General features: G+C 43.9%; 1 protein-coding gene across 1 annotated transcript in view; it reads left to right on the forward strand.

Annotated features, from left to right (window-relative positions):
• The window catches only part of TEAD1 (TEA domain transcription factor 1), a 155,560-nt gene that overhangs the window by 18,966 nt on the left and 125,341 nt on the right, over nucleotides 1-11,253 (forward strand). The window lies entirely within an intron of this gene.

An 11,253-nucleotide genomic window follows, 5' to 3' on the forward strand; every position in this document is an offset into this window, starting at 1 on the left:
TGAATTGCCAGAGTATATGAGCCTCTTGCTGTGCCCCTCATAAAAGTGTCCTGAAAGAAAGTCATATTTATCTCAAAAGTGGCAGGCTTGGCAGGATGCCCTGGTAACTTTTTGCCAAGCAAACCTAAAGTGAAACTGTCTCACCCTGACACCGCTTGGTTTGGGTTCACCTATCCTCCTTCTGAGAGAGGCTGGAAGAAAGGAGGGGTAGGGACAGAGGATTACAGAGTTCTTTTAGATTTCCCTGGCACATTTTCACTACCCCACATGAAAGTGCTTTTTAAAATCACAGCGAAGCTTGAAATATATTTAATAATTAAATTAAGATTGTTCCTATTCAGTTTTGGCTTTGCTGAGTTTAATGCAGGAGTCAAATAACTACTGCAGACAGAAGAAAAACAAATGAGAAGGCTTCTCAATGGAAAATGAGAAAATAATCTTAATAAAAAATTCAAATTATTCAGATGAGCTGCTTGTAAATTATGCCCATAAATACAGTAGTTGCCACAATGAGAAACTTCTCTAACATTTTTGGCAGACGTTAACTTGAAAATAAAGACCGAAAGATAATTATTATTATTATTATTATTATTACTATCCCCTTTGTCATTTGGGTTTGTGCTGCATTAGCATTAAGAGGCCCAAATGAGCATCCAAAATCCACTGTTCCAGAATCTGCTCTGCTGCAAAGAGATATTCCCAGCTCAGGAAAACTTAGTTTTGAAAGACAAAGACCAGGATCAAGATAGGGTCTCAAGGCAAAACAATTTAGGAGTCCTGCTCAAAGCCCCACAGGAACTTGTGGCAAAATCAGGGTTTAATCCTGATCTGCTCAATTCCAGCCCAGCCTTCTAACCAAAAGCTGCATCCCTGCTGTAAGCCTTTCAAATTCCTTAACAGGATGAGGCTTTACACTGCTGCAACATCAGGACAAGGTATTGACATCTTCTTAGGAAGGTTATACCAGATTCCAATTAAATAGATCTTCAGGAGGAAGTCATGTGACATCAGGATACTTCATGATTTTTTCCCCTCTCTTTTCCTTCCCCCCTCCCCTTTTTTTTTTTTTTAAGAGAAAAAAACCTAAGATCCACCAATTGACTTGTATTTTTTTCCTGAGAGACTGCACCTCCTGCTCACGACTTGTCGCACGCTGTGGAGTGTGGAAGTGCAGCATCCAGAACCAAAAGAGGAAATGTGCTGATTTTGGCAGATGACCAAAATGACCTCATTTCTTTGCTATTGGAAGTTTGTGCACTTTTCTGGCAGGCAGCACAGTTAAAAATATGATTGCCTAGCTCCTAGCATGTCTTCATTGAAGAAAATGCTTGCCAGATACTTCAGTGCTTTATCCACATCCCTCCTAGTAGCAGAATGTACCTGACAGGCAAGGGCAGCTGGGCAGCCTGCTCAGAGGGAGCAGGGATAGGATTTGGGGGGCAGAGGAAATGGAATGAGCTTCCCATGCTCTGTGGGCGAGCTCTGGTGCTTTTAGGGCTCTGCAGGTGCTTGGGGGAGAGGAGCAGTGAAATGGAGCAGCTGTGGCCTCACACCTGGGGCTCCTGTGCCATCCCATCCTGCCAGGTTTGGGGAATGCTCCCTGCCTCCCCATGGAGCATCCCAGCAGCTGGGGCCCACAGGAAACTCTGTGAGGAATTGGCTGTCAGTGGAGCACTGCTGCCTGCCTCTTCTCCAAATGAAGCCTGAGAATGTGGAAAATCCTGGTGAGTGATGCAGGTGGATCAATAAATGAGATTATTGTAGGCTTGTGCTCTGCCCAGAGGCTCTGCTGTGAACAAAACCTACCGGTGCAAAAGGCACAGCAGCCTGACAGTCTGCAAGGAAAATGGGAATTATTCAGGGTTGTAATTGAAGAGTCAGTTGAAAATGAAGTCTTCTCCTATGTTAAAAAAAAAATCTGAAAGTGGTTAATTGTTCCAGGAAGAGAAAGTAATAAAAATCTGCATGGAAAAATAGCTCTCTAGATCTGAATGGTGATTATGTGATTGTATCAGAGGCACAGATGCATGTGTACATCACAGTCTCCTAGAAATATGTAATCTTCCCAGAAGAACCTGACTGCAAATCACAGAAATCTTCTTTTACTACTTTCCACCCCTCCTGAAAATGTCTTGGGTGTGTCTTGTGCATCAGAAGGGGATGAGATTGTTATTTGAAGGTTTGGCCTTGGAGAATGCAAGGGCCACTGAAATAGTTTGGCAAAGGACTTGAGCAACAGCAAATGGCCTATTTCCTTTCACCAGGTTAGTTGTGTAAGAGCTTTCTTCTGCCCAGCATGATTGATTCTCTTTTTTTTGATTTATTTTGTGAGGATTCAACTTTTGGCAGCTCACTTGAATATTTTGGAGACTGAAAATAAAGTGACAAAAGCAAACCTGCTGCAACCCTGCAGATGTATTGATGGACGATTACCTTGCAAGGAGCTTTTTCTGGGTAGACTCCCAGAATCTGTGGAAATACTTGAGAACTCCTGCATCAGACTGAGTAGTCTGGAGTTAAATTATATCAGGCTCTTCCTGGTAAGGACACTGTGAAAAGGCATTGCTGATTTTGGGACACGGATCAGTTAAGTCATGATGTTTGTTCCATCATAGATGCAAAATTTCAATTCCAATCAAACCTTTTTAAAGGTTGGCTAGATGTTAGCTGTTTAATCATACAATTTTAGGTGTAATGGCAAATAGGTAAAAAACCTCAGTTAAGGATTCAGATATTTGAAATGCCAATCAATAAAAACCCTGTTCAAAGCTGCTTTCACGTTAGCTGAGAGCGACCATGAAATTGTAAACTGCACAGAAAAGCATATTTAAATAACTCATTTATCATGTTGCATGCACCATACAATAGAGCTGTGTGATGTTTTTGAAAGACAAGAATCAGATTATCTTTGACTGTGTCACCAGATGGTGCGTAATGGGCAATAGAATTATGGATTATGAGACATAACTTTCACTCCTAGGTAACCTGGCTGACAAAACCTTTCTGTCTTGTAAAAACAAGACACTCAAGGACTGAGTGGATGACAGAATTATTTTTTTTCTACCTGCAGAAATTCCCCTTGACCAGGAAACAAGTTCATACGTGTAGCCAGAGAAAGAAGCAGGCAATCAAATTAAAATATTCTACCTCGCTCTTATTACTGCATTTTTTTAACATTAAAACCAAAATTGTTCTTAAAAAGGCTCTCTCCCTATTAATGTAGTTAAATTTCATTAATTGCTGTAACTTGAACCTTGTGGTAGTCCTTTGTACAAATAGAAACCTGTGGGGAAAAAAGAATTGTAATCTTAGGATGGAAGGTCAAGCTGTAAGTGATTGGGAAAAGTCTCTGGTTACCTGCATGGACTGGTGGAAATTTTGATTGAGCAGAAGCTCTTTCAAGGATGAGCCAGGAACAGGGAAGGAGAGTGGGAGGGCCAGGAGCTTCTCTTCCTTCTCTGGGTGCGCTCAGGGGGTGTCCAGGTGCTCTCCTGGAGTCAGGGGAGCTGCCAGCACCGTGTTGGATTTCAGTGTCTGCAGCAGCCAGAGGGGCTCAGCCGCACCTGCCTGGCACCCAGGTACAGCAAACCTGACCCCTGGCTTTCCCTGAGAGCAGGGGGAATGGCAGGAGCCTGCCTGTGTGCCCTGGCAGCCAGGAGGCCTAAGAATAGGCACATTTCTGACATGCATGCAAATGCACGTTCTGAACAGACACATTTGGTGGCCAGAGAAGAACTGCCTGCCTGGAGCAGTGCTGTGCCTTTAAACTGATGCATTCACATTAAAGAGAGACATTTAAATAATGCAAAGGGGTAAACTAGCTTGAGTTATGTGTGGTTTGAGCTGGGTGACTCTTACTGCCTTTTATGGGAATCTCTTATCTCAAGTCCTGCACAATTATCCCCAAGGGCAAGTATTAACCCCATAAAAGAGAGGATATCACCAGTTATGCATCAGCCATTGTGTATCTGTGTGATGGCTGTGGTTGGCTTTGGCTGGGGATGGAGCTTTCCTAGAGCTGGATAACGGGAACCTGGCCTGGCTTCCTTTACTCATGGGGCAGAGGGAACTCCTTGGGCAGGGTGATTAACCCATAGCACTAATTAGGTGCTCCTGTCACTCTGCAGTAATGAGGTGTTCTTCATAAAGGAATGGGAAAAGAAAAGGACTTAGAATGGCCTCATTTTTGAGGGCCACGAGCCTGGCTGTGCTCTGGTGGGGTGCAGGGTGCTCGCTGAGGCTCCCCTGTGCTTGGCTGTGGTGCTGGACCAGGGGCTGGGCTCTGTGCAGTGACAGTCACAGACTCTGTGTCACCTCCCTGTTGTGGCACTGCCATGGCTGGGTCAGGATGACATCCTCAGCACCCCCTGTGTCCCCCTGCCCGGGGCCAGGGGTGGGAGCTCTGACAGCAAGGTTTGGTGGCTGCTTTGAGGGGCCCTTGGGGCTTGTAGAAGAGGCCCTGTAAGGAGATGGTTGCAGGGGGCTGGTGAGAAAGTTGTTTATTGATGGAAGCAGTGCACAGGGCAGTAGTTAGCACTGCATTATCTGATGTGTGGCTGCTGCTCTCCCACGGGCTGGCTGCCCGTAGCCACAGCTGCCAAACTTTCCTTGGATTTATTAATCAGGTGATGTCACGAGTCTGGGCCAGTGTGTCTGCACTGGCCTTGGTGCCTGTCAAAACTGATCTCTGGAAAAAACCAAAGTGCATGTGCAGTGGGAGCAGGGAGCCACAGCCTGCTCCAAGGTGTGCATCCGTGCCTCTGGTCACACCTCAGGAAAAGCACTGGCCTCTGCAAAGGGGGTTTGGAGCTTGTTTGGGAGCTGTGTCCATGTGTGCAATACCATGTTAGAGCTTCTAACATCAGGCAGCAGCAGTGTGCTTCCCTCAGCCAGGAGGAGAAGGGAAAATGTCCCTGGTTTAAATGTCCCTGGCTGAAATGGATCTCCAGGAGGGATGGAGCTGGAAGCTCCCTGGCTGAGAGCTGTCCAGAGTGTCACAGCCATGGCCATGCCCTGCTGGACCCTGCCTGGACCTTAACAACTGCCTGGCCAAAGCACAGGGGGTGAAATCCTCTGTGGAGGGGTCACTGGGGCTTCAGGCAGGTGCTGGCCTTTGGCCACCAGCACTGCTGTGCCTTGCCTTTCTCTCTGGCTTTTCCCAGCCCTGGGGACAGAGGCCCAAGAGGCCGAGCAGCAGTAGCACGCACTGCAGGTATTTTTGAATCCTCATGCTTTATGTTGACTCTCTGCTCTCATTAATTAAAAAGTCATTTTCTGTGCTAGATTGAACTCAAGTTCTCTTATCTGTTCTTTTTTCTGTATTTTCTCTCTACAGCTTTTCTATTTTCAGGAGGTAAAAGCAGGAATACATAATTACAAAAAAACATTTCTTTGAACTTATAAAATGCAGGTTGCTTAAATTATGCAGTTAAAGGATAAAGAAAATCACAGAGCAATTTTAACAAATTGCCCTTAACTGTATTGCACAAACAAACCTCTCATAAGAAATCTTAGAAAGGTGTGTTTGAGGGTGTAATCTTAGCTTGTGGCTAAGTAGAGTTAAACTTGTTTTTCAAGTTGGTTGTGTATAACTTTCTCATGCTAAAGATTGTGAGCATTCCAGAAGGAAAACAGTTCATCTGTAGCAGAAGTTTGATGGTAAATGTTGATTATCTCCAGTAATTCTGGCCCCTGGTCCATGTACAGTGCTTTACCCAGTGGCTTCCCTTTTGATCTGTTTTCTCATTGTCTGAATTGTACAATACACCTGTGTGAATATTTTTATGAAATAACCCTGATGTTTGCAGGTAGTGCAGATTTTCATATTCTGAATTATAAACCTGAATGCAGCAGAGTGGACACAGTCCGTCTCACACTTCCAAATACACTTGCCATTCTTGTCAGATGCAAGACAATTTGTACATTTTGCCTGTGTGCAATAGTGTCATACTCAAAGTTCTCTTTTTAATAAACACCACTACCTCACTCTTGGGCTCCAAAATCCTGTGCAGTCTCTGAATAGACCAACATCCCATATCCTTACTCCAACTTTAATAAGTTTTTTCCAGCATATACAATTTTTGTTGGTGTTTATGTAGTCTAAGCAAGCTAATGTGAATAGCTGAAGAGTTGCCATGTACATTTGTAAGGATTCATGATACCTGCAAAACCTTTCTATACAACAGCCAAGCTTATGTACATAAGTGAACTTGTTGATGCTCTATTACAGTTTAATTTGTTAATGAAACAAGATGGACTGAGCTCCTACTACACCTCTCTGGCTGTTTGAGGCTAGGCACAATTAATTTATTTGTACTGTCTGTGTAGGCGTATGCCAGCTAATGTACTGTAAGAGCTTTTATCTTTATGTTCATAATGAAGAGGGGCAGGTTTTTGGCAACGAGACAAGGATTTTCTGATGACTCATCCTCTCTGAATTGTAAAACACTTTCTTGTAAAATCAAAGAAGAAAAGTAGTTCCTTAGAAGTAGACTCAACCAGAGTAGTTTGTCCTTCAAAATGGAGCTGCGAAGCAGAAAGAAGAAAGGCTTAGCTGCTTTCATTTAGTTGTAATTGCACCTTTGCTGAAAATTAAATCATATTATTTGGGAGGATGTTCTCATATAAGATATTAAAGTGTCCTTGTAGTAAATGTGCTGTAGGTTGCATTGTCAAGTACCTGAGTTTATGCTGCTTTGTTGTTACATTGGTGTTTTGATCACCCTGGCAATGCACTGGACGTTTAGTGAAGTTGCAGCAGATCTCCCTTGTCACTAAGTTGAACTGTTGGTTTGTGCTATTCACCTTCCTGCTAGGAAGAAATGTTGAGTCCAGGGTTTGGTAGAAACTGGAAGAGGGGTTGGGTGTGGGTATCTGAGCGCAGAGCTAAATCCTTTTCAGAACAGCATTTTGTACTGGTTTAGTATACATTATATACTATTTATACATTTAGTACTGCTGTTGGAGTGACACTGACTAAATGTCAGCATCAGGCAGACAGGGAGTGTGCTACATCTTGCTGCTGATGGACAAGTGTGAGCACGGACTGACCAAGGGACCTCAGTGCTAAACCAAGGAAGAGTAATTGGAATGCATGGGTAATTGCTTTATTTTGTGTGAGAGAGAAATCCTGCTTTTAATGCAAAATTACCACCATTATTTTACCTCATAGTACCTATGCATGTTTTTACACTTGCACACTCCTGCCCACACTTCTCCCACTCACACATTTGCTCTCTCTCTTTGGGCAAAATGGGAGAGTTTGGGCAGCAGAGGGATGTCCATGAATGAACTTTCTCAATCTCCTTTGTGCTCCATCACAGTTCTCTTCCTGAATGACTTGGGTGACGAAGCTACTGCTCTCTCTTATTAAGGTGGTGCTTATGCAATCCAGAGTGGATTAATTTAAATCTCTGATTTTAATCACAATTTAAATCAACAAGCAGAGCACTTTGATTTCAATAATTAAGTGTAATCTTGTTTTGCATTTTTGCTTTCCAGTTACTTTCCTAAACAAAGGCTCAGTTTTATTGGTCAATATAATTTGCTAGTCAGAGCTCTTTGTTATTCACAGTTGGGTTTCTCTAGGCACACGTGCACTGCTTATGGACATTTACTCACACTCCACATTTTTACACTTTCCTTTTGCCTGAAAACAGTGATTCACATTTCTTAGTAGAAATAATAGATCTTTTAGTCTCATGTGATTCATTCATAGTAATTTGAATTCAATTAAAATATTCAAGAGTGATGTTTCAAGACTGCTTTAGTGGTCTATATTTGATGTTTCAGAATACAAGGCAAAAATTTTTCCTGAAATATATTGTGCTTTTAAAGCTGATCTGTTACATCAAGCTAGTACCTACAGCTATGGCATTGAGCCCATTGGTTCTGAACACCAAGTGCCTCAAAATTTGTGAGCCACTTATGTAGTCTATAATTGCACATCTCCATTTTATTCATGAATGCAAAGAGGAAAACAAACTTTCCTGCTTTTCTAATTGTTTTCCTAACTTACAGCGAACTAATTATAAACTGAACTACCTGAAAATTAGGAGAGCTGTTGCTGTAACTTGCTGAAAAAAAATACTGTTGAAAAAAAACCCCAGGGCAAAGCTTCAGTAAGCTGTTTTAGATGCCTAGGCAGTGAAAGGTGTCCACTCAGTGGCCTGGCTTTCTCCAGAAAAATGAAGAGTGAACAGTGACATGTGCATGGAATCATGTGGATTTTTTTAAAAAAGAAGTTTAGGATAAGATAGAAGTGGTGTAGGTTATCATAACTTAATAGTTTAATTTGGAAAACCAAAAAAATGCCGTGGATAGGAGGGTCGGTATTTTAATAATATATATTTAAACTTCTTTTACACTTCTTTTACTACAGGCTTTAATGTTCATGCTGGAACACTCCTCATCCATCCCTTAGAAACCAAGACTCCTGTTGTAGGTATCTTCACACCTAATTTCATGGCAGCACTTCTGGCCACACGTTCCTGGCTGTGACAGTCCATCTTGCTCTAATGCTCAGCTCATTAGAAACATCCCAGACTGTACTCTGAAATTACTGCCAGGGACTTGTGGGTGGAGTCAGAGAGCAAAAGATTAAAGGATTATCTATTCCTAGGTGCTGTAGTGGAGCATGAAAATGTTAACAGCTCCATTCACAGAAGGACAGAAGGGTGGTTTAAGGATTTGACGCAAAGTATTTAAATTGTAAATTTAGACTCAATTTGCTCTAAATGAGAGAACAACAACCAAATCTAGATAATATGCCCTCCAAAACGTTATTTAAATGTTCCCTTCCACTGATTATTCATAAGAGGACTGTTAAGACAGCAAGTCTGTAATACTGCACATGGGAATTGCAGTATTTAGTATCATCAGGAAGTTGCACAGCAGAGATGGAAGCTTGCTCAGTTTAAGATGTCTGAATTTCCTTCTGTTTCTTCCCTAATTGTAGATTTTTCTCTTCTGATAGTGTAGCTAAGGAGTGGGAGGTTGATTAAATTTAATTCCCATTTATCTGAGTTCAGTCATGTTATCTCTTAAAATGTGTCTCTAAAGGTTAACAGTCCTTTGGCATTTTCATCTTTGCTTTCCTACCCTGAAGGAAAACTTAGTGGCTTGCACGCCTAGGAAGTTGAAGATAGCTGGTTGTATTTTTCCATATCTACAAAGCAATATTATATCTGGATTCATATCTGCTCCTGGAAAATTTTTTAGGCTTAATGTTTAATTTCCATATGCTTAAAAGGGAAGGTTGTTCAATCCCAAGGGTTTCATTTCACTTCGCCTCCAGGCAACCTTTCAGTCCAGGCAAGGTCCACAAGTGCTGCAGAGCCCCTTTTTTGTGTTTTGCTTCCTGCCCCACGCGGTGTGGAATAAAAGCTGGGGACAAAAGGGTGTGGGTGGTGCCTTGGTGGGGGGACAGAGGGGGAGAGGTGATGGAGGCAGTGGGGATGCTGCTGCTGTGCTGCCCACCCTGCCCTCCCCTGTGCCCCTGTGCCTGGCTGGGCACAGCCTCCTTCCCCGGCTCTCTGCTGAGCTCCAGTGATGGCAAACCCCAGCAATCCCAGCTGTGAGCCGCAGGGAAGTGAAATTAACCCCTGGGACTCTACTGGTACTCCAATATCTCTTAATCACCCTGTGCTCTCCCAGTTTGTGGGTTTTGCAGAAATACCAGGCATCTGCGACATATTTTGAATGTATTTTTACCTGTTGCAGAGGTTTTCTTTACCAGAAAAGAAAGAAAAGGCAAATGAACTGATTTTGGGGGGCATTTTTTTTTTCCTCTCCCAGATGAGAGGATCTGGTTTCTTTCATGATGAGTTTTTTTAAAGTAGAATTCCATCAGTCTTCTATAAGAAGACAAAATATTTCTGGAATGCAACACCTGTGCAAAGAAAATTAATTCGCACATGCCAAAATCCTTCAGTAAATGCTGTGTTGTGTGGGTAACTTGACAAAAGTTTTGCAGCAAACCATAAACATCTGCAAAACATTTGAAAATCTGGCCCAGACTTGGGGCTGCTTGAATTCTGTGGCATTTGTAATAATTTACTGTTCCACAATATGTAATTATTTGTGTGCACCTTAGGACTAATTTTCTTGGCAAGAGTAGAGAAAGGTCTACTTTATTAAAAGATGTAAGAATGACTGATATCCTTTAGCTGTACAACTCCAGGGTCCAGGTTTATCTTTTCCCTCTGGAATGCATGTACTTGTCCCTGTACACTTGTCTGTGCAGCGTGGTGAGGGATGGGAAGGGGCAGCAGGCTCACTCCGAGCTGCAGACACATGTTGGGTTTTTTTTTCCTTTTTCCCTTGGAGAAGCACTGAGAGGATTGAAGTCATTCAGCCAACTTTGTTCAGCTCAGCTGAACTTTGAAAAAAAAAACCAAAAAAACGCAGGCCATGTGTGCTTTTAGTGACCTCTGGGCCGAATGCTGAATCTTTGGAGCTCAGTGACAGGTTCCAGTGTCCAAGGAGTGAATCATCCACGGGCTGTGCGACGGGGCATTGTCTCCTCGGCCCACTCGTGTCAATAATTACCCATGGGCTCGCGCAGCGGGCTCAGCTCGGGCAGGATCAGCTCTGTACGGAGCCCAGGGACCAGCAGAGCCTTTTCTGTGTCACTTTTCCCCCGGGAGGATCACCCAGACCTAGCGGTTTCAGCGCCCCAGCTTCCCGACGCGCTCTCGATCTGCGCTCGCTGCCAGATTTCTACAGAGCTCCGCTTCCTGGAAGGCACCTAAATAAGGGTCAGGTTTTGAAAAGAGCTTAGCACCCAGCCTGGCCAGCTTTTCAGAGAGCCTGGCAGCGAGTGTCAGAGCTGGGGCTCGGTGGGGATGCTGGAGCAGAGCTGCCGGGCCTGCGCCGTGCGCCTCGCGGGGCTCGCCCTCACAGCACGGCCCGGCAGAACCCACAGCGCCAGGGGGAAAACCCAGGACAGGGAAAAATCCCCACTGCAGGGGAAAAACCCCACGGCAGGGAAAGAACCCCACACGACAGGGAAAGAACCTCACACAACAGGGAAAGAACTCCCCACAACAGGGAAAGAACCCCACAACTGGGAAAGAATCCCCCACAACAGGGAAAGAACCCTACAACAGGGAAAGAACCCCCCACGACAGGGAGAGAACCCCCCCATGGCAGGGAAAGAACCTCCCTCAACAGGGGAAAAACTCCACAGCAGGGAAAGAACCCCCACGACAGGGGAAAAATCCCACAACAGGGAAAGAACCCCCACAACAGGGA

This window comes from Geospiza fortis, unplaced genomic scaffold (assembly GCF_000277835.1).
Source record: "Geospiza fortis unplaced genomic scaffold, GeoFor_1.0 scaffold590, whole genome shotgun sequence".
NCBI classification, from domain to species: Eukaryota; Metazoa; Chordata; class Aves; order Passeriformes; family Thraupidae; genus Geospiza; species Geospiza fortis.